Source organism: Drosophila albomicans, chromosome X, assembly GCF_009650485.2.
Source record: "Drosophila albomicans strain 15112-1751.03 chromosome X, ASM965048v2, whole genome shotgun sequence".
NCBI classification, from domain to species: Eukaryota; Metazoa; Arthropoda; class Insecta; order Diptera; family Drosophilidae; genus Drosophila; species Drosophila albomicans.
The window spans coordinates 7,784,985-7,812,652 of record NC_047627.2 but is presented as its reverse complement, the minus strand read 5'-3'; the positions used below and the strand labels follow the sequence as shown (position 1 = coordinate 7,812,652).

Here is a 27,668-nt window from a genome sequence, read left to right as displayed (position 1 = left end):
GTATAAAAGGATGACTCTAAGAATGGATTTTTCAATGTCCCAAGTGAAGTATGGATAGCAATTATTGATGTAAAATTATTTGTTGATTACTATAAATTTCTCATTATTTTCTATTATATTGGACATTATAAAAATATAGCAAAGTTTTAAGCAACATTTTTCCTTTAGCTCAGATTCATTTCATAGAGTTTTATTAGGATTAATTCACATTATTGTATTAACTATAGTAACAAGAATCAACTATTGTAAGGATATACGCTGGTCTGTCATACATAACGCCGTTTAATATTATTGTTGCTGTTTCTACTTAAGAGTTGCTGCGGTTGAAGCCAAAGCGACCAATTTTCATATGCAAGCTGTACACTAAAGATAGCAAGCGAACAAACGAGCAGCCCCTTCCACTCCCCGCACCACCCGCTGGCCAGAGGGGGTGAGGGGTAAGGGTGTGAAATTGTTTGGCAAAACAGCGGGGTACGAGTCGCGCTGTGGGACAGAGTGGGGCAAGGGAGAGGGGAAAGAGAAAGGGGTGCTGACATAGCTGAGGGCAAAAAACAATAACGCAATATTGCACGAGGCTGGACAGGCATTGTCATCTTTTGATGGTTCCCCAGTTGCTGCGACTGTGTGTGTGTGTGTGTGTACGGATGTGTGTGTACGGATGTGTGTGTGTATGTTTAGTGAGATTTGGCTTAATTAAATTCCGGCATAAAAGGATTCCTTGGTTAGCTGTGCGTGTGTGCGCCTTTTTATGCCTTTTGACAAAAGTCTTAACGGCTTATTTGTTGCGACATACACAAACGGAGACTACAAATACACAAACAGGCATACACACACATATCAGTACACACACAAAGCGGCACAGAGGCCTTTGATAGCGCGCATAGATTTTAATTACAACTATAAATCATAGCGAAGCTCGCCAAAACCCCTTCGACTCGCTATAATAACACAAACACACACACACACACACACACACACACATATTGTAGACACATATGTGTGTGCAAGTGTGTGTGGGAGTGTAATCTGGCAACATTATGGAACAGCAAAAACCATTAAAGAACTTAAAAACATACGTAAAATATTCACATTTTCCAATGCTGATTACGCTCGCTCTTTTTCAGACTCATTGTTTTTGGCCATTGTGTTTGCCCATTTGTGAGCCACGTAATCAGTTGGCCAACGTGGCCGACCAAACAGTTTATATAGTCGAATGTGGCGCGCATAAAAGTTGCCGTTGCATTACCCAACACAAAAGTTATAAACCGTCGAGTCGAGTCGAGTCGGAAAAAGAGAATTTGCACTTGCAACGAAGCGAAGCGAAGCCAAGGCAAGAAAAGCAAGGCAAGGCAACCACCATGCAGCAGACTGCAGACTGCACCACCATAGAAACCACTGATTTGAGGGCAGATTTTATGTTGGCTCACAGCTTAATGCTCAGTTCAGGGTTCAGTTCGGTGCATTGTCTGCTCGCATTGTGGTCGAAACTATGATAATTGTGCCACCAGAAGGAGGAGGACGAGGAGGAGGCAAAGCCACACACAAATTGGGAGTGCAACATAATTTATGGCAAATAAACTAATCATAAAACATTCTTGCTTGCTGACTTTAAAATTTCGAGAATAAATTCTTATTGAAAATAGCAAATAAATCAATGGAATAAACTGTTGAAAGTGAAAGCGAAATAAATGCAATTTATCTTTAAATTTAACTATGCTCTCCGATGACATTGTTACATCTTTTTTTTTATAGAGTAGCGCATCTGCTGTAATCTTTCAGTTTATCTGGCATCAGACTCCGCAGCTCAATTTTATTCGCAGCTCTTAAATTTTGATGCTGTTTTTTGTGTCCCCTCCTCTCTCCCGCATTGTGTTTAACTTTAACGAGTGAATTTAGATTTTATAGCTTTTCGCTTCTTTTTGTCGGCAGTTAAGATTCCATTTGGCAAAACTCAGTGTCTCATCAGAATAACTCGCTCAACTTGATGTGCTGGCCATCAGTCATGAAAACTTTATAATTACCATTTATGCTGTGTCACCTCAAAGAATTGACTTGCCAACTTTTTCATTCCCTCGCGAGTCGTTAAAGAACTTACTCAAAGACTCGAGAATATTACCCCAAACTGAAAGGTAAAAGTATTTTGTGTAGTTGCTGCTTACTTAGTTAATTACTGACTTAATTAGTTAGTTAGTTTTTAAGGCTGCCAAAATCTCATCCAGACTCTTGGCGCGTGTGCCACATAAACTTGTTGTTCGACGACTCTTATTGTCAACCAGCGTCCATTGTTGTCGCTCAGTTGTTGTTGTTGTTGCTGCTCTTTATTATTTGTGATTTCAGCATTTGCCACTTGTTTGTTAAGCATTTTAAAATCGAAAAGCAGCGCTCGTCAACGCAGTCAGCGGAGTCAGGGGCAACAGCAAAAGAAAGGTCATGCCGTTCATTGTCCAGCGTTGTCATTGTTGTTGCTGATATTGTTGCTGATGTTGTTGCTACTGCTGCCACACCCTCAGATGTTGTTGCTCTGGCCAGCCTCCTTTCAAAAATAAACGCCCACATCTGTCGCTGGCTGTGAGAGACAAGCCAAGTGGCATTCAAAATGCCAATCAAGATACGAGCACACAATTTACGATTGGCCAGCAACAGCAGCCAGAGCAACAGCAACAGCAACAGTCACAGTCACAACAACAGCAGCGACAGCAACGACAACGACAACAAAAATCAACAAACAACAACTTTGAGTGCAGCTTAAGATTGTTAATTTTGTGCCTTCGTTTTGCTTTCTAATAAGTATTTTGTCGCCCCAGCTACGCCACACACTGTTGCAATTGAATGTGCAAATACCCTGCAGATACCACGTAGAAACAGGGTATGCAAATAAACTGCTTAAATTAGGTGTAATCTATGTTCAAGCTATGCAACTTTTAGCTTTAGTTTAATAGCATCTAGCACAAACTAAAGTAACAAAACTAATACAATTGTTTTACTATACTCTAAAAATCAAAAAGATCAGAGCAAGAAACTATTAGTTAAAGATAATTACAATAGTATGCATTAATGATAATAGCAGTAACTGGTACCATCTGTTGCTTAGAGTTTCAAAGCACTTTTGCTTCAAAAGCAGTAAGAACAACTGAAACTGCCAAAACCGTTTTGAATACAACAACTATTCACTTACAAAATAGTTTGTGATAATTATGTTATAACAGCAGGCAATCTGCGCGTAGACTGGCGCCATCTATTGCTCGTTGCTTTGCCAGGGTATCTCGTTAGTTAGAAGCAAAGGCTTTGTTTGCCGTTTGTCATATTTTATTTAACTGAATTTCTTATCCAAAGAACGCCACCCAATATTGACATGCTCACAAGTGCTGGTAGGGTAATGAATATTACATTGAAATGGCAGCAAATTTTGCGTTTTACGACCCAACTTTTAGCACACGGAGCCCAGCACACAAAAAGGATGTGCAGACACTCGAGGACACTCGGCTCACAGCTCTCCAGTTGAGGAGATTTTTGATGTAAATTTAACTTTTAACAATGTACAACTGAATTGGCCATAATTCAATTTAGATTCGAACCAAGAGACCTCGAGGCAATTAAATCAAACTTTTTGAGTTTGTTTTGCGTCACTCACATTCACTCACTGTGCTCCAGCGTCCTTGGCCCGAGCAGATTCTGCAAAAGACAAAACAAAACAAAACAAAACACGAGCAAATTAGTAATTTTCAATGTTGTTTCTGTGTTTATTGCACATTTTTGTGACACTGCTTCTGCACCTAATCAAGCATGCGTTTTCTCTTCTTTTTTTTACTACCAATTTAGTCGTTCGTTTATCGCGCATTCGCCCGGTTGGCCAGTTGGCCATGTCGCTGATGTCTGCTGCTGGCTGATAAGACGGGCAACATTTATTCAAATCGAATACACACACACGCACATAATTCAACTTTGACCCAAAGGGTCAGCTGCTAAACATTTAATTTGTGCTCTTTACAAAGATGTTTTTTTTTTTCGTTGTTCGTTTTCCTTTTTTTTTTGCATAATTTTGTCACTTGCAGGCGACGCGAGATGACGATGAGTAATGTCCTGCGCACCAAAAGCGAAGGAGCAGCAGGAGAAGGGCTACCGATTTGTAATTTGTTTTGGGGGCCGTCGCAAAATGTTGGGCGCAAATAAATTGCCAAAGCCGCGGCTCAGTTTCAGCGCTCTCTCGCTCGCTCACACGACTCATTAAATTTTAAGTAAGGTCAACAGTTTTGCAGTTGTTTTTTCTTTTTTTTTTGTTATTTTTTGGGGAGACAACTGCGCAATCCCATTTTGACGCTGTGTTGCTAATTGCTAGAAGCTTTGGCCTGTTATTTCAGGGGCAATAAATATGCGCGACCCTTGCGCCTTGAATTGAGGGTCAATGCGAGAACATTTGGGCAAACATGCAACAAACAAAAAGCATCCAACAAGCAGAGCAATGCACTGGGAGTCGTTGCTATGACTTGTCGCTGTCATGTTGCTTGTCACATGCGACGACATTAAGTGATAGCAGCAGCAGCAGCAGCAACAACAGCAACAGCAACAGCTGCTGGTTATGGTAAATCTTTGTCTTTGAATGAGAGCAAAGCCTAAACTTGCCCAACTAATACAAAATTGATTAGACTATGGCTATTAATCGCAGACTAATTGCTTTCAAATTAATTAAACATACACTGATTTGTATTTTCTAACTTAACGTGACAGCATTTAATTAGCTTGTGTGCTTCATTAGTAATTCAGTAATTTAATCATGAATTCGATTTCGTAGATTTAGTTATTAAAATAACAAATCTTATCTTACATTTTCATAATGTTTAAAGAAAATATTGTAAGTCATATTGAAGTAACAACTTTATTTCTAATCTAAACTTATTCAGCAAATCATCAAGTATAAAAAATTCTACGCTTTCAATTCATAATTATCGCTAATAATTAATAATCGTCTATATTGATTCATCAAGTATTAAAAGTGCAATCGATTAGTAATTAGCATACTCCGCTTATCGATAACTTTGTAAGTTAATAAATATATTTGCTGGCATAATAAATGTTATGTGGCTTTTGGGAGAGACTCTGTTAATCTGATCTGAGTTTGTTGCGGCTTTCGCAGCTGTTCTCAACAGCTCTTGTGGCTCGTTCCCAATGGGCTGCTCGTTTTTATACCCGCTATCCATGGGGTAGAAGGGTATTATAACTTTTTGTTATGTATGTATTTCGATCCCAATAAAGTTATTTTGTGTGGGAAAAATCAATCTGATGTATTTTGCACTTATTGTATATTTTGAATGTACTACTTTATCAATATACCAAATATAGCATTTGGTAGATTTTTAGGATTTTTGTGTATTTTTCGGTATATGTTAAAATTAATACTGCAGAAATATTTTGAATTTTTGCATTGTATTAATTTGGTATATTTCAATACTTTAATTTTATTCAAAATAATTAGCGAGTATCTCACAGTCGAGCACACTTCTTACTTGGTTTTTTTTTTTGGTTGCACATGAACTTTGAATATTACTTGAGACTGGGCGAGCTGGACTTAAGCTTCAGCTCGTGCTTGTCCTTAACATGAAAGTAATTGCAGTCTCGTCTGTCTGTCTAAGTAGAAGACGCTGCAAAATATTGAGACTGGCAGCTGGACAGGCAGTCAGGCAGTCAACCAGTCAGTCAGTCAGTTAAATGGTGGGCGTGGCCAGATATCTGGCTTGGATGACAACATATCCAGTCATCATGCTCAGCCTGCCAAAGACTATATTCGAGGCCCGGGTCCAGGACTGTCTGTCTGTCTAAATCTGTGTGAGCTGAAGATTAATATGCAGACGCTGCGATTTGATGGGCAGTTCGGCAAACAGACAGGCGAGGCGCAACGACGGGGCAAGGGGCAAGGCTGACAAGTAAACAATTTCAAATGAAAGGATATTAGGCGCCTGCACGCGCACACACAGAGAGAAAGAGAGAGAAAGAGAGAGAGAGGAGGCAGATAGACAGGATATAGGCAAATGCATGCATCTCCTGTTGAGGGAGCTCGCATTAGCAACGTTTGACCAAACATTGCCTGGCATTTCGAATGTGTTAATAATACAATTTTATTTATCTGCCACACACGCGCATTTCTACCGGGGCACACGGTGCGTATGAAAATTGCGGCAACAACGAGCTGAAAATTTACGATGCGTGCTACTTTCTAACCAGAAAAACAGAGACGTGGCGACTGGGTAGAGAGGTATGGAGGCGGGGGATGTAAATTGTGTTAGCCTGTCTGACTAGGATTTTTGAAAAGGGTTTGACATTTAAAGCACACGTCCAGCACTTTGCTCTCTTCAGCTCTCCCATGACTAAGCAGCTGCTTAGGGCAGCAGAGCAGAGCAGATCAAAAATGGAAATGGAAGTGGAAGTGGTGTAGAGGATGGGGGAGGGGTTAGGTCGTGGGGTCAGCGCTGTAGCAAAATGACAAAACGATGTCTAAACGAGCGTTGAACGAGCAGCAAAGAAATTGACCAACAAAAGAAATATAAAAATAAAATAAAACAAAAATGGTTTAAGTGTAGTTCGGCTGAGCAACGCAAAGGGACGACATGGATGAGACGCGAAGGGAAAAAGGGGGGAGGAGGCGACCCTTTAGTTGCTTGGTCAGTGCTCAACACGCACACACGCACACACACACACACACACACATATGAGCATCTGCATATGCATGAACAGCGCATAGAAAATTGGGCACTAAAATGCAAAAACGAACCTTTTTTTTTCGTTTTCGTTTTTTGAACAGCAAAATCATTGCACAGTGACCGAAAATAAAATGAGTATAAGCGAGGCAAAGCAACGCTATGATGTGCTCGGAATCTCAATGGATTTGGTGCCACTGTGCGCAACATCGCAAATCGCCAAATGGTTGGAGAGCGTGTTATACATTCATTACACACGCACAGCTCAAAAAAAAAAAAAAAAAAAAAAAAAAAAATACAAAAATAAAAGGAAAGAAAAAAGGTAAACGGCATCGTCGGCCTTTTGTTAAATGTCTCAATTGATGTAAAGACGACGACGCGTGCATACGGGGCGTATGCTTAATGTTTTATGTGCTCAGCAAAATGAAACGAAATGAAAGCAGGGCAAAGCAAGTGCACACAGAGCAAAGAAACAAAAAATAATACGTAAAGAGCAAATACTCTCGCAAATAATACACTTAATTTATTCATATTAAATGCGTGTGCAATCCCACTGTACCGCTTTTTCCACTGTTCCACTGTCACTCTTTGTCTCTGTCTCTCTCGCTCTCTCTCTTTCTAGACTTTTGTTCCTTTGAGCCGCTGTGGCAACTAATGCTGTTGCCTGCAATTACGAAATCAGGAATATTTTTGGGGGCATAAATTTATGGCTCCAAGATGCACACACACACACACTTCTCTCCCCTGCATTCCCCTTGGGGCGTGTCCTTGTGTGTGTGTGTGTGTGTGTGTGTGCCCGTTTATCCTTGTGGGATAATTTATTTGTGTTGCTGCCATAACAATCAACATTTTTAGTTTCGGCATTTGCGAAAGGCTTTCGGTCACGCAAGCATCAATATGCCATAGGTAGATCTGTCTTTGTCCTTATCACCGAGTGTGCTGGTGTGTGTGTGTGTGTGAGTCTCTGTGTGTGTGTGTTGAGGAGTGTGGCAAATGTGACAGGCCAAATTACACAAAAGCACAATTTTGAATTGAGCAATTTGTATCTGAGCTCCATTACCATCCACAGCTCAGTCTTTGCTACCCTTTCCTACCCTTTTCCCTCTCTTTCTCCTTCTCTCTATGCTCACCCCTTTTTACCACCGTTCTACTCTCCCTCTGTGCACCATCGTTTATTTCGCAATAATGCCAATAATAACAATGGGCGCGCGTTTGTTTGTTTACCACTTGATAAATGAGATGCCAACTGGGTCGGTGGCAAGCCTCAACCCCAACCCCTAAACACAACCCCTCAACCCCTTGTTCTACCCCTGGGATCGTAAGGTGTTAACTGTCATGGTCGCATCGGTATTTGTATTTATTCCTTCGCTCATTGTTCTCACTCTTGTTGCTGCTGCTGCCGCTTGTTGTTTTCGACAGCGGCCTGCCTTTGATTAAGTTGTTGGGCGTGCCCCAGTTAGCATCTGCTTTGGCGTTGGCGTTGGCGTTGGCCAAAATGGGCGTTTTGGGCCCATTCAGGCCAGGCACACATATACTCGTTACACTTGGACCACTTACTTACACTTAAGACTCTCGAGCAGCCTTGAAGCACATGCAAAAAACATGAGCTGGGAAATCTCTGCGGCAGCCTCGAGTCAAAACGAACAAAGTAAAAACACAAAACTAAACAATTGCAAACAATCGCTTTGAGCCATTTCGCCGTTTTTGGATTAATGTGGCCAACTAACCCGCAAGATGAATGCCTCAAAAGATACATTTACCAATGAGGCTGAGACTGAGACTGCGACACACAAATCACTTTTTTGTTGGTCACTTGCAAATTAATATGTCTCGCCAAATTTAAGTCTCACTCCCAGTAAATTCAAACTTAATTGCACCGAGAATTAATGGATGTATTATTTAAATATTTGCCTGCATGTTGTGGCAAATAGTTCAAATAAAATCAGAGTGCATATTAATAACGAAATTGCTGTTAGCTAGTTTGATTCACTTTACATGGACAGAGTCAATTAGGCAACTGAAAACAAACTAAACATCAATCAACAAGATTCAACAGTCAACAATGTTGACAGTGAACCTAAAGTTGTGTTAGCTAAACACTTATTTTAACGATCTGCCAAACAAACCAATTTCAGTTTGATTCAACTCTATAAAAGTAGTTGCCAACTAACTGGCATTTAATGCTGATGGAAATAGCAGTTGCTGTGTAGAAATAAAATGGATTTAGTTGGAATTGCAAAGTAGTTGTGACAATCGGTAAATGTGCATCTGTTTGACACTGAACGAGAACTAAAACATATAAATTTAGAGCTTTTATTTGAGCTCTTTTTTAAAGTAATTAAATTACATTAAAAATATTAATATAAAAACGCATAATATTATAAATGAACAGACTTTTAGTGGCACTAATAATTGCTAAATAAGTTAATTAAAAATTATTATTAAAAAATAAAATGGTAATTTATATTCCTTTTTTAATGGAGTAATAAGAATTAATATAATACAATAAATATGATTTGACAGCTTTAAATCAAATCGCAAAGTATTAATAATTACTAACACTTGTACTAACATTTTGAACTTACTGTTAAATATCCGTTTCATATAGTATATTGAATACTTTGCGAACTCATCTTAATAATAAGTTGGTAAATAAAAGAGTTATTCATAATATTTAATATATGTAGTTGACTTATCCAACTAATACAAAATAATAAACGCAAGAGTTTGAATTTTAAATATTGCACATATTCAAAGCATGTATCACATATTGAGCATACGCCTAGTTGGGCACCTTCGAGCGTAGCTGTGGGTCGAGCAGACTCAGCTGAAATGCTACACAGCTTGCTGACATGTTTTAGGATGTCGCTGACGCACATTTTATTGGCGGCCTATGGCCATCGTTGTTGTTGTTGTTCTCGTTGCTGTTGTTGCTATTGTCGATTGTCAACGTGTCGCGTCATCAGTTTTACGCACCACTTGTTTCTCAGCCTCAACCCGTGTGTGTATGTATCTGTTCTGTTCTGTTCTATATACGCACGACATTTTATGCCGTTGTTAGACACACCAGAAATTTACATATTTTTATGTTGTTCAATTTAACTAGAATTTGTTCAATTGCCGCCGTCAGCGAGAGCGCAAGCGAGCGCGAGCAATCGAAAGCGACAGTTAGCGGAGGGAGAAGAAAGAGATGGAGATGGAGACTGCGACAGTGACTGAGAGAATTTGCCAAATGGACTGCTTGATGTTATTGTTTTGCTGTGCTTGCTACAAACGAATCAATTGATTTTTAGTGCAGCACCAGCTTTGCCACATATTGTTGAGAGGATCCGACAATAGTGGAGAGAGGAGAGAGGAAAAAGGCTGCCGCATACCTTTTGCCGCGAGAATGTTTTATAGACGCGTCTTTATCTTTGGCTGCCAATCAACTTGAATTGCTTTTTGTTGTTGGCACTTAAGTGGCGCACAGTTCTGCAGCTGCAACTTACAACTCGCAACTTGCAACCAGAGTTGCCACCGCTTTGCGCTGGTTGCACATTCATTTATTTGTTTGCCGCCCCAGTTGTTCGCTTTGTTGCTCTGGCTTGCAACTACTTTGCTTTAGTTTAGCTCCTGCTGCTTCGGCCACACGCTCATTTAACAACGCTTGGCGTAATTTTTCAACTGGTTTGCCAGCCAAGAACTTCTCTGTTCACTGCAATTCGCCACAAGTTTTGCGCAGTGTTTCCTCCTCCTTCAATTGTTTTTCCTGCTCATTGTCGTTGTTTCCCCTGTTGAGTTGTCGTTGGGTGCTCGTTGCTCGTTGCTATCCAAGTAGTCGGCCACTTGTATTAGCGTAATTCCATCTGCTCATCTGGCTCATGTAACAGCTAAAATGCCATTTCAACCCCGAAGTCAGTTACAGTGATTGTGGTGCTGCTTCTACTGCTGAAGTTCATTAATTTTTATAGCGCAACTTGAATTCAAGTTAAGTCAACTTCAAAATGCGCACTCTAATGCAAATCTCAGGTCCGCTCTCGCTTTTTTCTCTTTTCTTTTCTCTTGTTGTTGCAACATAATAAAAAATTATTTTTCTGGAATTTTCATATTTATGTTTATTGTCTGTTTCACTCACTCTTACTCTCACTCTCTCTCTCTCTCTATCTCTCTTTTTCTGTGTTCGTTGTCTGGGCTAAAATGTTGCGGCGCGTGTTTCCACTTGAACATTTTCTTTTCTTTTTCTCTGCTGTTGTTATACAAATGTAATGTGAGTGGCAATTGGAAACGAGACAGCGAGAGATAGAGAGAAAACATGTGAGAGAGCACGGCGAGTAAACAAAGTGAACAGGAAAATACCCAGAAAAACGCAATAAATTACTAAATATGCGAGTTACCTGCAGCGCGCTAACATTACGTATACGTAATGTATGCGTTTCACTGGACGCCCGGCTTAGTCAACACTTGCCAGCAAACTTGCAACAAGTTTTCGAGACGGCAAGGCGGAGAGGGGAAACGAGTGCCATGGCTACCTGCAGGAGGTCTGCACAAAGTGCGGACCATTTGAATGCAAATAATGGGGATAGGGATAACAATGAAGTCTGCATGGCAGACAGCATGACTTTGCAGCAAGTTCAAAATACTTTTAATGGCACAATAGACATAGCATCCTATACTATACTATGTATACTATATATTATAGTACATACTTTTTGGGGGGCACTCGCACTTGTGTCAGAGGATGCCACAATTTAGCAGCAATAATGGCAACAATAAAATAGCAAACTGCAGCAGTGTGAATAAGGAAGCAACGAGAATATTGCCATTGTAACTAGGTATTTTGGTCATCAGCACTAAATTGAAAGCACAACAGCTGTGGGACAATCCAATTTCATTTTTAATGAATTTTCTAAAAACAGAATATGCATGAAATAAATATTCTTTCACTAATTCATGCTCTTCCACAAACTGTTGCCTACTTTTCAGCTGCCAGTGAATAGGTAACAAATTTACTTGTATTTCATTTACAGATTTTTAAATATTTATTTGATTGGATTACTGAAAGTTTGATTGCGATCAGATAAAAATTGAAGAAGGTATTTAGGAAATAATTTTCTATGGAGAACAACGACTTCTGCAATATAACAGTATATTGATATGCCAAATAAAGCCTTCGGTATATTTATGTATTTTACAGTATATTAATTTAAATCTAATAGAATATCGAAATATTAAATTTAGCCATGGATATTTCAATATCGTATAGTGTATTAATTTTAAATGCATTAGTATATCGATATACCAAATATAGCTTTCGGCATATTTTAGTATTTTATTGAGTATATTAATTTGATCCACTTTAAGAATAAAACCGACTTGCTTTACTTTGCTCAATCACACTCAACTGTAACTTTCTTACTTGCTTTATCTCTGATAAATTTGTTTGAACGGATTCATCACTTAATAAATTACATAAAAAAAAAACAAAAAACAGAAAATTCATATGCAAGTCTTACTCATCGTATAAAGAGAACATTCTGAACGCAGTTCCAATGCATCGAATGCTGGCTATTGATTGCATTTGCTAATTCACAAAACTCTACGCAATTCTCTTTTCGTATTGATAACAATGGCAACACAAATACAAACTGCTGCTTACATTTTGCCCAAAGCGGAGCAAAGCAAACAAATATCAAATCTAAAAATTGATTAAACGTAGTTGATATAGTACCATTCTTTTTTGCGTTTTGCTTCTCCTTTTATATGCCACAACGTAATCATGTTATCGCCAACAATTGCCTGTGGTTGCTGTGCACAACGCAGCAGAAAAAGAAGTGGAAAATTCTCTACTTTTTAGATGCATTTTTTTTTACTGCTGTTAAACGCGTTCTTCATGAAAAGAGTGAGTGAGAAAGGGCGAAAAAAATATACAAAATTGTTGCTAGTTTCACCTGCGACAGCGACACGCAACAAATGTCGCCCAATTGCAATAAAAGTAACAACAATAAACATGGCAGGCAGGCAGGCAAAGGATAACAGACAGCAGGACACGACAGCGAGAGATGGATAGAGAGACAAGATAGACAGAGAGACACAGACAGCGAGACAGATAGATAGACAAGCTAAATTGAAGCTGGCAGCGCAGAAAAAAAAAACACACACACACACACACACAGCAAACGAATCACAGTCAGTCACAATGTGTATATTGTACATTGCGTATACGCCATGTGTGTAACTGTAACTGAGACCGAGTTTGCGTGTGTGTGTGTGTTATTCGCATGATATTCGCATTTTGTTGCCCTCGTTGTTGAATGCGACTCATATGCAAATTGAGGGATGGGATGCTGCTGCTTTTAATAAGCCAGGCACATAACGTTTTACAATGCCCAATACAAAGTTATGCCGAGCACAGAGGGCAACATCGAGACACTCACAGCAAAGACGCAGTTCAGCTCTCACATTATTCTCGCCTCCCTCTGGCAGTTATTTTTTTTTTATATATATATTTGTCGAATAATTGTGGAAAATAATAATGTTTCAACTAATTGGCGTGGCTAATTGTCAGTCTTTGTGTGCGAAAGGAGGAGTGGTCGGCCACAGAAGGCAGGCAAAAGAATATAGAAATAAATAAAGTAAAAATAAGCCGAGAGAATGGCAAAACATTTTTACTGTTTTGGGGCTTGTCCCAGGGCTCACAACTACAAAAAATAATTGAAGCCAGCCTCATAAAACTTGCCCAACCTACACAGCAATTAATGGGACACTGTGTGTGCGAGAGTATTTGATGTTTGTTTCGCTTAAGCTGCTTGAAATTGTTGAGGCCATAATACGAATACGAATACGAATAGGAATACGAATACAAATACCCGCAATACTTATTATTTGCCTGCTAGGCAGGTACTCGAAATTTTTGTGTCTCATTTGTTGGAAACTTTCCGCTGCTTTTTTTTGTGTGCTTTCTGCACACTTTTTTCTTTTTTATTTAATGCCTTGACAACGCTGATAAATCTGCCAAGTTGCAGTCACTCATTAAAATTCAAATGAATCACATTTTTGAAATGGACTCACGCACAGTCAGTCTGTGAACTGTTTTATCAGTTGCTGTCTGTCAGTTCGTCAACGTCTAGTTACCACTGTGAGAGATGGTCATAACTTTCATTATCAGCATTAAACATGATCATCGCTGGCATCATTATGAGCGCCATAAAGATCATCAACTATGTCTTAATCAAGGCGCAAAACTTGCAGCCGAAAGTTTTTATGCTTTATTATGTTTTAGTTACAGCTCTCTCTCACACACACACGTTCGCACGCACACAAACACACACACACACGAGTGAACGCTTAGAGTGTAACTCAGTTTTATGCGCAACTTAATAACTTTGATAAAAAGACAGAGAGGCAAGTTGAGCACCGAAGTTTATCAAAACAAATTAAAATGGCCGCCAGTGCAGCGCTCGGCACAAAATGCTGTGATAACTAACAAGTTGGGGCATTAACACATAACAAGCAGAGCAGAGCCAAGCTGAGCGCCTCGCTTCCTTTTATGTTTCGGAGGAGGAGACTCATAAAAATGACAGACACCTGCACAAAATCAATGAAAGTTCGCCATGTCGCATATTACGTATACGCAGCGACAAGGCTACAAGGTCACATGGCATCGAGCGCGCGAGATAACGACAAGACAAAAGCATGACCAGAGGGGAAGCAGGAGGTGGAACAAGCAAGGGCAAGGGGCCAGAAGCTGCGAATGAAACTAATGTAAGTTGAGCTGTGCATAGGCTGGCTCGATGCTTGGCTGGCATAGGCGAACCGTTTTTGCCCGCTGCTAGTTTTTAATGAGTATTCATTACGCGTCGCGAGCGCGTCAAGGCGACAAAGCGACGGCCATGTGGCGTATACGTAATGTCTATATCCCTGTCTGTTCTTGATGTTGTTGTTGTTGTTGTTGTTGTTGTTGCTGCTGCTCTCGGGCTAGCAGCGGCTTTTGTTATTCATTTAAACGTGCCACTAAAACATCCAGCGAGCCGTGCGACAAATGTTACACATACGCCCCATGTGCCAGCAGTCGCCAGCGCCTGCAGACAGGCAGGACAACAGAAAGAGAGAGAGAGAGTGAGGAGTAAGAGTGAGTGAGAGAGATTGCTTGCTTATTGTTTGTTGCCACTAAAAATGTGTTTAGTGCTGCCTGCTTGGGGTTAATCTACGTTTCTATCTCGCTCTCACTCTCTCTCTTTCTATCATTGCTATTCACATGCCTTGCAATCAGTTGATTACGTATCGTACAATACTTAAACCACCGACCTTGCTCTCAAATCAAAGTGCAATTAATTAAGCTGATATTTACATGTAACTATGCAACAAAATTGATGGCGCCTCAAGTCTTAAATCGTTAAAGCCGCACTAAGTCAGCGCTCTCTTTTCGGAATGGCATAAATCACATGCTTCTCGCAGCAAGCAGGCCAGCCACATCGTCAATAAATCAAGTCTGCTGACAAGCCATCAGCTCAGAGTGCAGAAAGTGCAGAGTGCAGAAAGTGCAGAGTGCAGCGGCAAACAATTTGCTCCACTTGCCATGGCCAACAACAAGAGCGATACATTCATATGACAATTTAATTAGTATTTATTTATGTGACAGCAGATAAACAATTTCAACTAGAGTAGTTGCGTAAACCTTAAAGACATTATTTTATTATTTTAATTGCAGCACATTTCGCAAACATGAAACAAACATTTTTAGGGGACAATTTTTGGTAGGTGACGAAACAACTGTTGGGCGATAAAGTTACCGATAAAGGGTCACAGCAACCGCAACAACAACAGCAGCAGAAGCAGAAGGTACTCGCAGTTCGAAACCCGAAAAAAACGAGACGAGACCAGCGGGAACACCAACAAAAAAAAAAGGGCGAGCGATGCGAGAAGCAAGCACTTTATTATATTTGATTTGTGTGTGCGTGCCCATCTGCATGGGCGTTTTTATGGGCGTGTGCCACGTCCGTCCTGCCGTCCAATCGTCAAACCTTCAGACAGCAGCGGTGGCAAAAACGAACAACAACGAAAAAATGTGCATATCAATGTAAGCATAAACATACATATGTATGTATATATATATGATATATGATATATATACACCACGAGCTATGTTCCTTGTCTCCTCTTCTATGAGGTGTCAGTCAGTGTGCGTGTCTGTGTGCTGTTTGCATAATCAGTAAATTTGATTAAATAAATGATTAAATAAAATTGATTGATACGCTGGCGAACAACAACAGCAATGGCGCAAGCAAAGAGCGTCACACGAAATACCCATTGTTATACCCTGTAGCAAAGCATCTACATACATACGTACTATTATAAAGCTCTGCCCTAGAAAATGTTCAATTTATTGGCGCAATTGTTTTCCTCATATGCTATATATCTTAATTATTGATTATATATTTGCTGAGCGAATTGATTAATTCAATTGTTGATATCATTAATTTGTATAACGAGCTCACGTTGCGTATGCGTAATTTGGCAGCTGCAAATTAATAGAGCTGCACCTAAAATTATCAAAATATATGTATATGGGAAATTCTCTTCCATTATTTTAAGTGAAAAAAACACAAACTGAAACCATTTTGAAAACAAGTTTAGGTTATTCTTATAATAAGCTCAGGACTATCACTATATTTAGAGATAAGATTGATTTTAGGAATCTTTTGAGTTTTACGATAAAATACAATATATAAATTCGTTTATTTTCTTTTCCTAAAACAGAAAAATAATTCCAAAATCATTCTTAAATTGCTTATCAAGAGATATAAGATTCATTTTTACGCAAAATAAAAAATCTTTTGGTATATGTTTTTGCATTTTAGACACGCGACAGTTTCTCCAGAGAATTAACAAAAAAAATTTATATAACATTATTGTATTATTTGGTAAAGATTCATGGGTTGCCTACAATTACTATTATTGCAATATTATTGTGAAACTATTGTAGAAACTAAAAATTTTTCTACAAACTATTTTGCTGAATTTTTAAATTAGAATTTGTCTAATCTTTATGAGAGCATAATTGCAGAAAGCTTATCAAGTTCATACTTTATTTACCGTTAGTTAAATGTGCACTTCGTCTGCAGCATATTCATTTGCTGGCATTCAAATTAAATATTTAATTTACCTTTCCTAGAAGCCACCCAAAAAGTTGTCATATAATTTCCGTCAATTCTCTAAACTTCCTAACTATTTTCGTAAATATTTACTATATTAAAATGTGTCTTTCATTTTCTCAATAAAAAAAAAATGTATTATTATCACAAGATATCTTGTAAATAAAGTATAAAAAAAATTTAAATTTAAATAGTATTTTCTGCCCGTAGCTTTGAACTATAATGTTTATATTTATGCTTTGCATTTAATGGAGGCTGAAGGTCTTAGATGCTCTGTCCACAAATTAATAATTTTCAATGTCACTGCTAATAGTTTACCTTAATGATTATTCATCCCTTCAAGCTAATGAACTGCTCGAAGTTCTTTCGTTGCTTGCTCTATTCTAAATATAAATGAAATTTCGCATTGTATAAACACACATGTCAATTGTGTGTGCGCTCTCTCTCGCTCACTCTCTCTGTATTTGATTGAGTTGCAACAATATTGAATTAAAACATAAACACAAAAGGAGGCGAGACAAAGAGAGTGAGAGAGTGAGAGAAAGAGAGCGGGGGAAAGGGAGAGAAATTGTCTAATGATGTGTTAATTATGCGCACACAACAATTATGAATTATAAACGTTGTGCCGCTAGCAGCTAGCTGCTAAGTGCTGTGCTGCACCTTCAGCTCTCTCTGCTGCTCCCGGCTGCTTTTGTCCTGAATGGTGTTTGAATGTAGACACGGCAGGTGTCCTAATTACGCACAGGTGTGGACTGGCTGCAAGCATAAACAAGCACGAGCAGACTGTAATTAATTGCAGACATTAGTCAACAGCTTCACAACTAAATTCCAAAAACAACAAAAATACTATATATATATTTTTATACAGATTTCTAGCAACGCGATTGCGTTGGATCCAATTTCAGTTTTGTTTTGCGCTGCAGACGTATCAATTAATATTTAAATACCTGGCCATTTCGAATGCCAACAAAAACTCAACTCACAAAAGAAAGACAAAAGAAGCTGCTGTAAATCAATGCAAATCAATTCAGATCTCTTTGCAAGATTATTTTGCGCACATTTGCATAATCATTGACAAATGTAACGAAATATTTGCATTTGTAATTCCATTCCATTCGATGCCATTCCATAATATCATATGTATTTGTCAGCATACACTTTTGCCACACGTGAGCGAAATTTGCGTTCCATATTTTCCGGCTTTTCTCTGTTTGTCCTTCGTGAACCTGAGAAGCGGAAATTGCAATCGCATGTGCAAATGTAAAGGGGAAATGCTCACAAAAGACAAAGCCAAAAGTGCTGTTCAATATGTTCAATCCATATGCGCACTCAATTCAAACTAAATCAACAAGTTTGTGTTGAAAAAACTCTTCAATTTAGAGAAATATTTACATATGTATTTTGTTGAAGGTCAGCAATGAACAGTTAACGCATAAATTTGGCATTACTAATTTAATTAATTTAATTCTACTAAATTACATATTGTAAAGCAAGCAGCTCTTTCTAATGTTAAACCATTTAATTCACTTTTATTAAATTAAATGATGGAAATTGGAATTACTAACATCGATATTCGAATTAGTCAAATTGCCATTTTTGTTATATTGTATTTTGCACGAGAAGTAAACTCTATTTTTTGTAATTTTACTTTAGGTTATAAATTAATTTGTAATCTACGCTTTAATAGTCATACTAATAATAAATTCTATTATCTGCTTAACTCATCTATCTTATTTGTTTATTATTAAATACACTTTTTATACAAGTTGCAAAAGTTATTTTAGAAACACTTTAGAATGGAAACAGAAAATAAACACAATCTGGTATATTTTGCACTATATGGTATATCTTGAATGCGTTTATTATTATTATATATTGGTATATTTTTAATATGTTTGTGGTATATTCATTTTAAATATTTCAAAATATATATATCATTGTTTTGCTTTCATTCGAAACGAGTATCTTATAGTCAAGCACATTCGACTATAGCTTTCTTAATTATTAAGTTCACTTTTGCTAAATCGAATTTTTTGTTTTGAATGTTTTCTGCGCTTAAATGTTTATATTTTTAATTTAATAAAGGTAATATAATTATCAATTGAATAAATAACAAAATTGACCAAATATAGTTGGAAAACTTTATACAAAAATATAAACAATCCAAATGAATACAGTAAAGATAAAAGTTCCTCAATTGAATTTTTAAAATGTTGACTAAACTCATTAATATATATATAAAAAAGATAAAATCTAAAATCAACAGATATCGAACAAGAAATTGCAACTCGTTGCCTACAGGCAACATTGGTCCCAAAAGGGTTAAAGAGACCTTTGCAATCTGATGATCGCTGATAGCTTCAGCCCACAACTGTCTTCAATACTTCACAGTTTCAAGCACAAACTTCGCCTACGCACACACGCAAGAGCAGCAGCAATCAACGCTCGACAGCTTGTTAACATTGCTGTGGTTAGAGTTGCTTGAGAGGCTACATATTTTTTGGATATCTTGGATTACTGAAATACTTTGTCTGCCGCACAGGTTGCCGGTTGCCGGTTGTCGGTTGCCGCACTTGACGATGCTGTTTAGAAGTTTCAGCAATTGCGTCTTCAAAATGTCGCCACGCTGAAAAGTGTGCTATGTTTTTTTTTTGGGTTGTAGTTTGGCTCGACGACACGAGAGTGACAGAACCGCAGACGGCTCTCCCTTGTGTGTGTTTGCGTGTGCGGCAACCTGTTGCAAGCACAGACCTCAGACCGCAGTGACTGAAGCTGAGACTGAAACTGAAACAGAGACTGAGGTGCAAGGGACAACTGTTAAAGAGAGAGCGACTGAAATCCTTTCATTGTTTGCTCAATATTTCAGCGGCAGTCGCTGCTGGTTTCGCTTGTCACTTGCCACTTGCCACTTGCCGCATGCCGCATGCTGCAATGTTGTTCAAGGCTCGCTGCTGCTGCTGGCATCAAAGGCAAAATACTTGCTACGCTTTTTTCAGCTGCTTTCTTTTCATTATTACGTGGAGCGCAAGGCGACATGCAACGAGCAACGAGCAGCGAGAAGCGAGCCACGTGCAACAGGGACACATTAGCGCTGCAACATTGTCCTTGTTCTCGTCCTCGTCGTTGTCGCCGTCGCCTGCCTTGTGATTATTGTTGTGTCCGTAATTGCCTCACGCCGCCTGAATACATTTACATAAGTTGCCATCACAAGGTACGAGCTCGCTTTCTTTTCGCCTCTCACATCGCTCATTTGTTATCTTTTCATTTTTGTCAGCAGATGTCAACGAACTGCGGAGCAGCAGCAGGAGCAGCTCGATTGGACGCTTCCTTGCTGTCACGCTCCTTTGGCTTCCCTTTCCACTTTCCACTTTCCCCTTCCCCATTCTCTGACACGCCTCTTTTTCAGTCGCTTTGAACACAGCCTGCTTCCTGTGCCACAGCGACACTAAATCTAAATTCAATATGTTGTCGATTTAACATATTTCTCTGTATGTGTGTGTGTGTTTTCTTTGCTGCTCCTTCCACTCCCCTTCTCCCACCACTTCTGCTTTCATTCATTCCATTTTTTTTTGCGCCTGTCGTCGTGAGAGAGTAAACAAAGTGTTGTGCCAATATTGACAGAGCCCACGGGCTGCGCTTACGTCTACGACGACTACGTCATTGGGCATCCGAAACCGAAACCGAAATCGTAACCGAAACCGAAACCAGAACCGAAATCAGTATCGAGAACCTAGAACTCACACCTCTGGCCAATCACTGGCCATCATCATCGGTGGCATCACAATGAAATTATTGAAATGAAATATATTTCGTCTGTTTGTTGTGGTGTCGAATTTGGGCGATTATATTACCCAAGGACAGCTGTGGACTACGCTCCGCTCTCTGGACTCTCTGGACTTGAAGGCGACGTTACCAGAAACGAATCCAAATGTTTGACAATCGCAATCTGAGCATTGTCATCCGATAGGCGATGGCCCATTGAACGCATCTCTCACTCCCGCATTTCGTTTGCTATTCATGTTGTTGGAGCTGTGTCCATATGCCAAATGCTAAACAATAAATATAATTAGAGTCCCTAGACCAAACTGAACTGACCTTAACTTCAGCTGGGACTTTGATAATGCCCTAAATTGTTGCGACAAAGCCAAATGTTATTATTCTCTCTGTCCGCTATTTATATCTCTGACGCGTCTGCTTTTCACATTCGCAAATTTTTAATATCTTTCCTGGAAATCGATCTATATTTTGTCACTTTTTTATGTATGTGTGTTCTTTGTATTTTTCATTATATCTATCTTATTATTTCCTTCTATATTTTTGCATTCGCTTAACAGCTTTTTTATTCAATATCTTAATTCTCTTTACATCTCTTCTTTAGTTCTGACTTTATAATCAAAGCAAATAAAATTTCTCTCTTTTACCAGATATTTTATGCATTTTAAATTATATAAATATTGGAATTTACGAAGTGAACATTCATCTAATCTAATTTCTAGCAAAAATTTGCAAAGAATTTAATAAAATTATGCAGCATTCACAAAAACTCAAAGTGGGAGAATCCTTGTAAAAATATTTCAATGTCTATCAGCTTAAATCTAATTGAACTTATTTAAAAAAAAAAATCTTTACCGACACACTTCTATTAAACATTTTTGATTTCACAAAAATAAATAAATTAATATTCCAACATTTATACAACAAATTGTTGGCAATGTTAAATCTATAAATTTATTTGCTAGCAACAATCAGAATTGTTCAATATTTTACTGCTGTTTTTATTGAAATTTATTTGCAGCTTTGTTGTTTGTTGTTTTTAGTGAACTTCGGGCATCGAGTTTTTCTATCGGATGAAGAACCAGAAAGTTTTGAGCCTAACTCAAATGTGTGCTTAGCACTCAATCAACACCAAGTTTTTGTGCTTGGCATTAAAAAGCCAGTGGCTAAATAATAATTTCTTTGTTTAAGCCGCCAACAACAGAAGCAGCAACAGCAGCAGCAGCAGCGCCAAAGCATGGCCAACAACAAAAACAACAATCGGCTTGGTCAAGTTGTAAAGCATTTAAAAAATTAATTGCAACCTTTTCGCGAGAGGGCAACTCTGGTTGATAAACCTTTCAGCACGCGGCGTTAAGTTTGTGTTTTTTGTGTTTTTTGCCTCACTCAAAGGCTTTCTCTTTCGCCCAGGTGGCTGACCAGTGCAGAGCAGAGCAGGGAAGGGGAGAGGAGAGGAATATGACTGGGCAACCTCTGCTAAAAGTCATTAAAATCATGATTAGCAGGCAGCCACAGGTGCTATTAAACACAACCCGGCAACAACAAAAGAGCAGCAAAGAGAGAAAAAAAAAGGCAACACATTGGGGCTCAGACATGGCCCGTGTTGGATTCGTAGTGAAGAAGAAAAATAAAAATGGCCAAGAGCAAATAAGCCAACTGACCGCAAACAAGCAACAAAAGTTATGACTGCCAAAACGTTGCGGGACGCGGACAGCGGCGGGGGCGGAGGCGGAGGCGGAGGCCAACGTTATTTCATCTTAATGTTTTTCTTTCAATAATTCGCGCATGAAACTCGCAGCGCAGTTCGACAGACGACACCAAAGTGAATAGCTGGCTGGGTGAAGGCAAGAGAAGGAAGGGGAAAGGACCACAAGGTCAACGGCAATGCGGCTGTTTGGCAAGGGTTACGCTGGGTTATGGTTACGGTTACGGTTACGGTTACGGTTTGCTCAGCCTCAGCTTTTGGCTGCTTGGGTTAGGTTTGACTTTGGCTTTCGCTTTGGCTTTGGCTTTAACTTTAACTTTGGCTTTGCCACTGTTTCAGTTTACGGTTTCGCTCTTTTGTGCAGCCACAAAAAAAAAAAAAAAAAAACTTGCAAAATGTTTGGCAAACGCAAAACGCTTTTATTTTCTTTGTACTGTTTGCTTTGCCCTAGGTCAAAAGTCAAATATCTTAAAGCTCAACGAATTTAGTCAGCGCATGTGTGATTTACAGGGTATCTATGCGCTGGCATACAACATACATTCGCAGATGTAATGTGACTAACTTTTTGGCCGCTGCGGCAAGCTGTCAAAGGTCCTGGCGTAGCAGTTTAATGCCTACTGCCTGGTTCATTAATGTTAATGACCATATTGATTTATATGTGCGGCACGTGTGTGCTACTGGACTCAACTCGACTCGACTCAACTCGAGTCGACTCGACTCATGTGGCAGCTGAGCTCCGAATCGAGTTTAGCATTCGACTGCCTTGAATTGAATTCCTCGACTCTCGGGCATCGAGTTAATATTTACCACATGCGGCACATACAACATACTACATACTACATCATGCGGCATGCGGCATGCTGCAACGCATTTAACTAAATGCAATTACAAATTACAACTTAATCGCATTTCGCTTCTAATTTGTTCGCTCGCACTCTCTGCGCCTCTCACTTGGCCCACATAATTGCCAGTTGTCGACTCGACTGGAAAATCGATGCTCGAATGAGCGACAGGGCAGCAGAAAAGTTCCATCTACCATCTACCATCTCCCATCTACATAACTGCTGCCACAAGTATCTCGGACGGAAGCTGGACAGAGCAGCCGCCCGTCTTATGGAGCGCACACACTTTCGACAGTTTTACAGTCTACAACATGACGCGCAAAGCCCTGGACTAAAATAGCAAACGCAAAAGCTGCTGACCGCATCAACGAGACACTCGCATACACTACACATTAACTTAAAGACGCGCTTAGGACTATGCGCAAATGGGACGCTCAAAAGTATGCTACATTTTTGCATTACATTTCCTTGGGCTAATTTAAGTTTAAGTAATTATTATTGATTATATTTACAACCAGATTAGGTTGTCACAATAATAACAGTACATTTTTTTTAATAAATTATAATTATTTTTAATAAAAATAAAACTTATAATATTAAAGCAAATTCACAAAGGTCAAATAAATTTGGCCTTAATGAGATTTTCCTAAAATGTGTTCCTATGATACTTTATTTCTAATAATTGCTTAGTAAATCTATAATATATAAAAAAAAAAAAAAAAAAATTGTTGAGAAGATTCAGAAATTGATTTAAATATTCACATGGTAAGCACGCGTCTAGATAAATATTTATTTTATACTCTTGCACAAATTCATTTTTAGACATTTAATTTCGTTTTATAATTTCTAAATAATATTTAATATTCTATTCATTATTTTTCTAAGAAGAAAGTGCATATAATATATATATTATATAAAAATTTTGGCAAAGTATATTTCCAAATTATCATTTAAAATAACGTTTATATAGTTTTACACTTTAGTTTTTTTAAAACCACTTTTCTATACTTTAATCTTTTCTACAAAACATTAAAATTTGCATAATTTAATACGAAAAGTAATTAAGAATTATATTAATTTTTGGTAAGTAACGTTTTTGCAGTTTATTTATGAATATTTGTGCATATCAACAAAATATTTTATTTATATACGTTGAAGAATAAAATAATATTCTTAGGAAAACAATTATACAACAGAAAAATAAATATTGATTAACCGTATATATGAAGACTATTTCTATAAAGGATCAAATACTTAAATTTCAAAATGTATTTAATTGAAATGAAACTAGAATTTTTTGAGACGAATGAAATGGCTTAGTTAATGTGCTTGGAGCAAGAAATAAACCAGCTGCCTGACAAGTTTGTAACTTTAGTTTTTATTTTTCTCACAAAAGGAACGGAAATTTTCTTTTCTTCTGTTTTCCTTTTTTTTTTGTATATTTTTTTTTTTGTAATATTTTCCTTCTTGCATTTTAGTTTGGGCTCTTGTTCTTGTGCGACTTTTAACTTGTTATGCTGCGGCAAGAAAAAGCGGGAGTGGGGTAAGGAAACAATGTAAGGAGGGGGTTGCATAAACAGAAAGATGGCTCAAACTATGGACGGGTCTTGCTGCAAGTTGCAACTTGCTCAAGGCCACCAAGTGCAGAGAGGCATGTAAGCCAACTACGAGTTATGCTAGCCAGTTATTTGCCAGTTACCAATTCCCAGTTACCGGATCACTTGCAATCTGCATAAATTCTCCACATTTTCCTAGTATCGCTCTAAATGCCAAATATGTGGCCAGCTGTGCTCCTTTTCAACTGAACTCTCTGGCCGGAATCAATGACAGATTCCTTAATATTTCAGGCCACAAAGCATAATTGTATGCGGTAAATGGCTTTTCCTGCTCCGGCTTCAGATTCAGCCTATTTTGAGGAAGGACTGCTGAAAAGCAGTTGCCTATTGAGAACTGTAGCATTGTAATAAATAGCATTAATTTAAGATGATTTACTTGCTTGCTTCGATTCAATTGAGGGAAGGAGAGTGAAGCGGCGGATGGCCATACAATTCAATTTTGTGTGATTTTGTAAGAATGTTACAATGTTTGCGCTTTTGTCTTTTGGCCCCGCTGGCAACAAACAATAAATTCTTTGCCCATTGTTTGGCCCCCCCAAACGTCAGAGCCGACAATGTGCCTTGCGAAACTTTGCCGAAAAGTCGGCAAAAGTCTTCGAACATTTATTCATAGACAATTTGCAATGCATTTACCTGAACGTCCTGTTTTGCTCCGCCAAATTGCCGCAAAATCACTTTTCTCATTCACTTTGGCACTGAAGAAAAATTCCAAAAAAAAACTTACTTAAAAACAAAAAAACTAAAAAAAAAGAATTCTTGAAGTATTGTTTGCTTTTTTAAATTTTTCTATTTGGTTTAGGTTTTTTTTTTTTGGTGTTTGTTGATGTTAGTTTTAAAGATTTTGGGCACTTGGCCAAATATTTTAATATTTACAAAATTATATTTATTTCAGTTTATTTATTTAAACTCAACACAATTTTCGACTCGATTTTAGTTTTGGTTTCGACTGTTTTTTGGCTCGCTTCTGGCTGTGACTGCTCGCCTTAAAAAACCCGCAACGACTGAATCAAAACAAACAAATTTCTTTGGTTATATTTGAAAAAGTTTCCTCTATGCGCGTCGCGACGTTTTCTGCCTGCGAATGCTGCTTTGCTGCTGCTGCTTCAGCTGCTGCTGCTGCTGCCTTTGCCTTTGCTGCTTTTACTGCTGCTTCTGCTGCCGCTGCTGCTGCTGCTGCTTCTACTGTTCCCAGCGTTCGTGTTATCCGGCACAGTTTTATCCGCATTATCCGCCAGTAGCAGCTTTATCCGCGCGTCTGCGCGTTCTCTGCCATTCAACTGTTGTTTACATGTCCCCTTCATACAAAGCGATTGCCTGCTGCTGCTGTTGTTGTTGTTGTTGTTATTTTGCTATCGCTGTTGTTATTGTTATTGTCGCTGCTTCAACTGCTTAAACGTTTTTTATATAAATTTAGCTATGCTGTGTGCTATGCTTTTGTTTTGCACAACAGCCAAACAAAACACGTCAGCCATCAGCCACAGCATCAGCCACAGCAACGACAATAGCAACAACAACAACGGCATTTACATCAGCATCAGCATCAGCAACATCAACATCTGGTCTCTTGCTTTGCGGCTTCACTCAGCTGTTGCTGCTGCTGCCCTTTCACCCCTGACATACTCACATCCTTGTCTTGACTGCTGCTCCGGGTTCTTGCCTCTTGTTGTTATTGCTGTTGTGGGCAGCACAGCAACGTCGTCGACCTGCAGCTTGTGTTGCTTTCGCTTAGGTGTTTGACACTTTTCCGCAAGATCCACAATAAACTCATTCACTCGGTACAATAAAAACAAAATAATAACACCAACTCTGTTAGCTGAAGCTCCAATGCTCTATTCTATTCGTGTGCGTTGAGTTTAGTAGCTTGTTTTGTAAACAGCTAAACAGAAAAGCTACAAACAAGGAAACCAACTATGCTGCTAGCGTTAACAAAAATGTTTACTTGTCAGTAAAAATAATAATAATCGGAGTACCCAAAAAGTTACATTAAAATTATATTAAGATTAAGCAAATATTTAAAAACTTGTATGAAAAATGTATATATTTCTCTATATATTGCATTTCTAAAGTGTCGATATTGTAATTTTACTTTTAATACTTTACCTTCACCTGTATTTTATATATTATTCATTATTATTATTGTTTACTAATTTTATTAAAAAATATGTATTAAAAATACTTTTCAATATTTTCAATCATTGAAATATTAAAGAGTTGATATTGTGTCATTTCATATATTATTTATTCTTACTATATATTAATTGCATTAAATATATGTATTAAAAATGCATTTACGATTCAATATTTGAAATCATTTAAAACCTAATGCGTTCATTTTGTGATTATTCTTTATTTATTTGATTCATTTATTTACTAAATTATTTAATGACTATTTTAATTTTATTAATAAATATATGTATTAAAATTTAATTTACTTTTTAATGGAAATGATGTGTTACTATTACGATTCGAACTAAAATTAATATTTATTTATTATCAATTTTAATTACTAACTTTATTCAAAAGTATGTAGAAAAATGTTTATACTTTCCAATAAAAAGAAATGCTAGCCACTGATTTAATGTACTAATTTATTAAATGATAATCCTGCGACAAGACTCCAAAAGAACTAAATGCGAATTAAGTATTACTAATTTACTTAATACTCGACATGTTTCTAAAGAAATGTTCCAGCTAATGCATATGAAATGTGTTTGACTCTATTTGGCCATGTCATGTTTCATAAATATTTAATTTAGACATATTTGCGGCTAATGCATTTGTGGCCACTAAAGTCTAAAAGCGTTTCTTAAACTGTGATCTACGCATAGCAAAAAAAAGACTAGACTTTCATTCACAGCTCGACAAACGCATCTAAACAGCTAAAGTACCCAGATTCCAGCTGCAGTGCGTAT

At 38.1% G+C, this 27,668-nt stretch overlaps 1 protein-coding gene across 4 annotated transcripts in view; it reads right to left on the bottom strand.

Moving 5' to 3' along the window:
* LOC117568048 (sex peptide receptor) overlaps positions 1–27,668 on the bottom strand; it is an 83,877-nt gene that overhangs the window by 38,610 nt on the left and 17,599 nt on the right. For 2 of the 4 annotated variants that reach the window (XM_034248395.2, XM_034248404.2), the window contains exon 2: positions 3,632–3,672. The gene's annotated coding sequence lies outside the window, so the exon portion shown is untranslated. Of the gene's footprint in view, positions 1–3,631; positions 3,673–25,389; positions 25,900–27,668 lie in introns of those variants that run through there. The other 2 variants (XM_052004527.1, XM_034248413.2) reach the window with 2 other exon arrangements.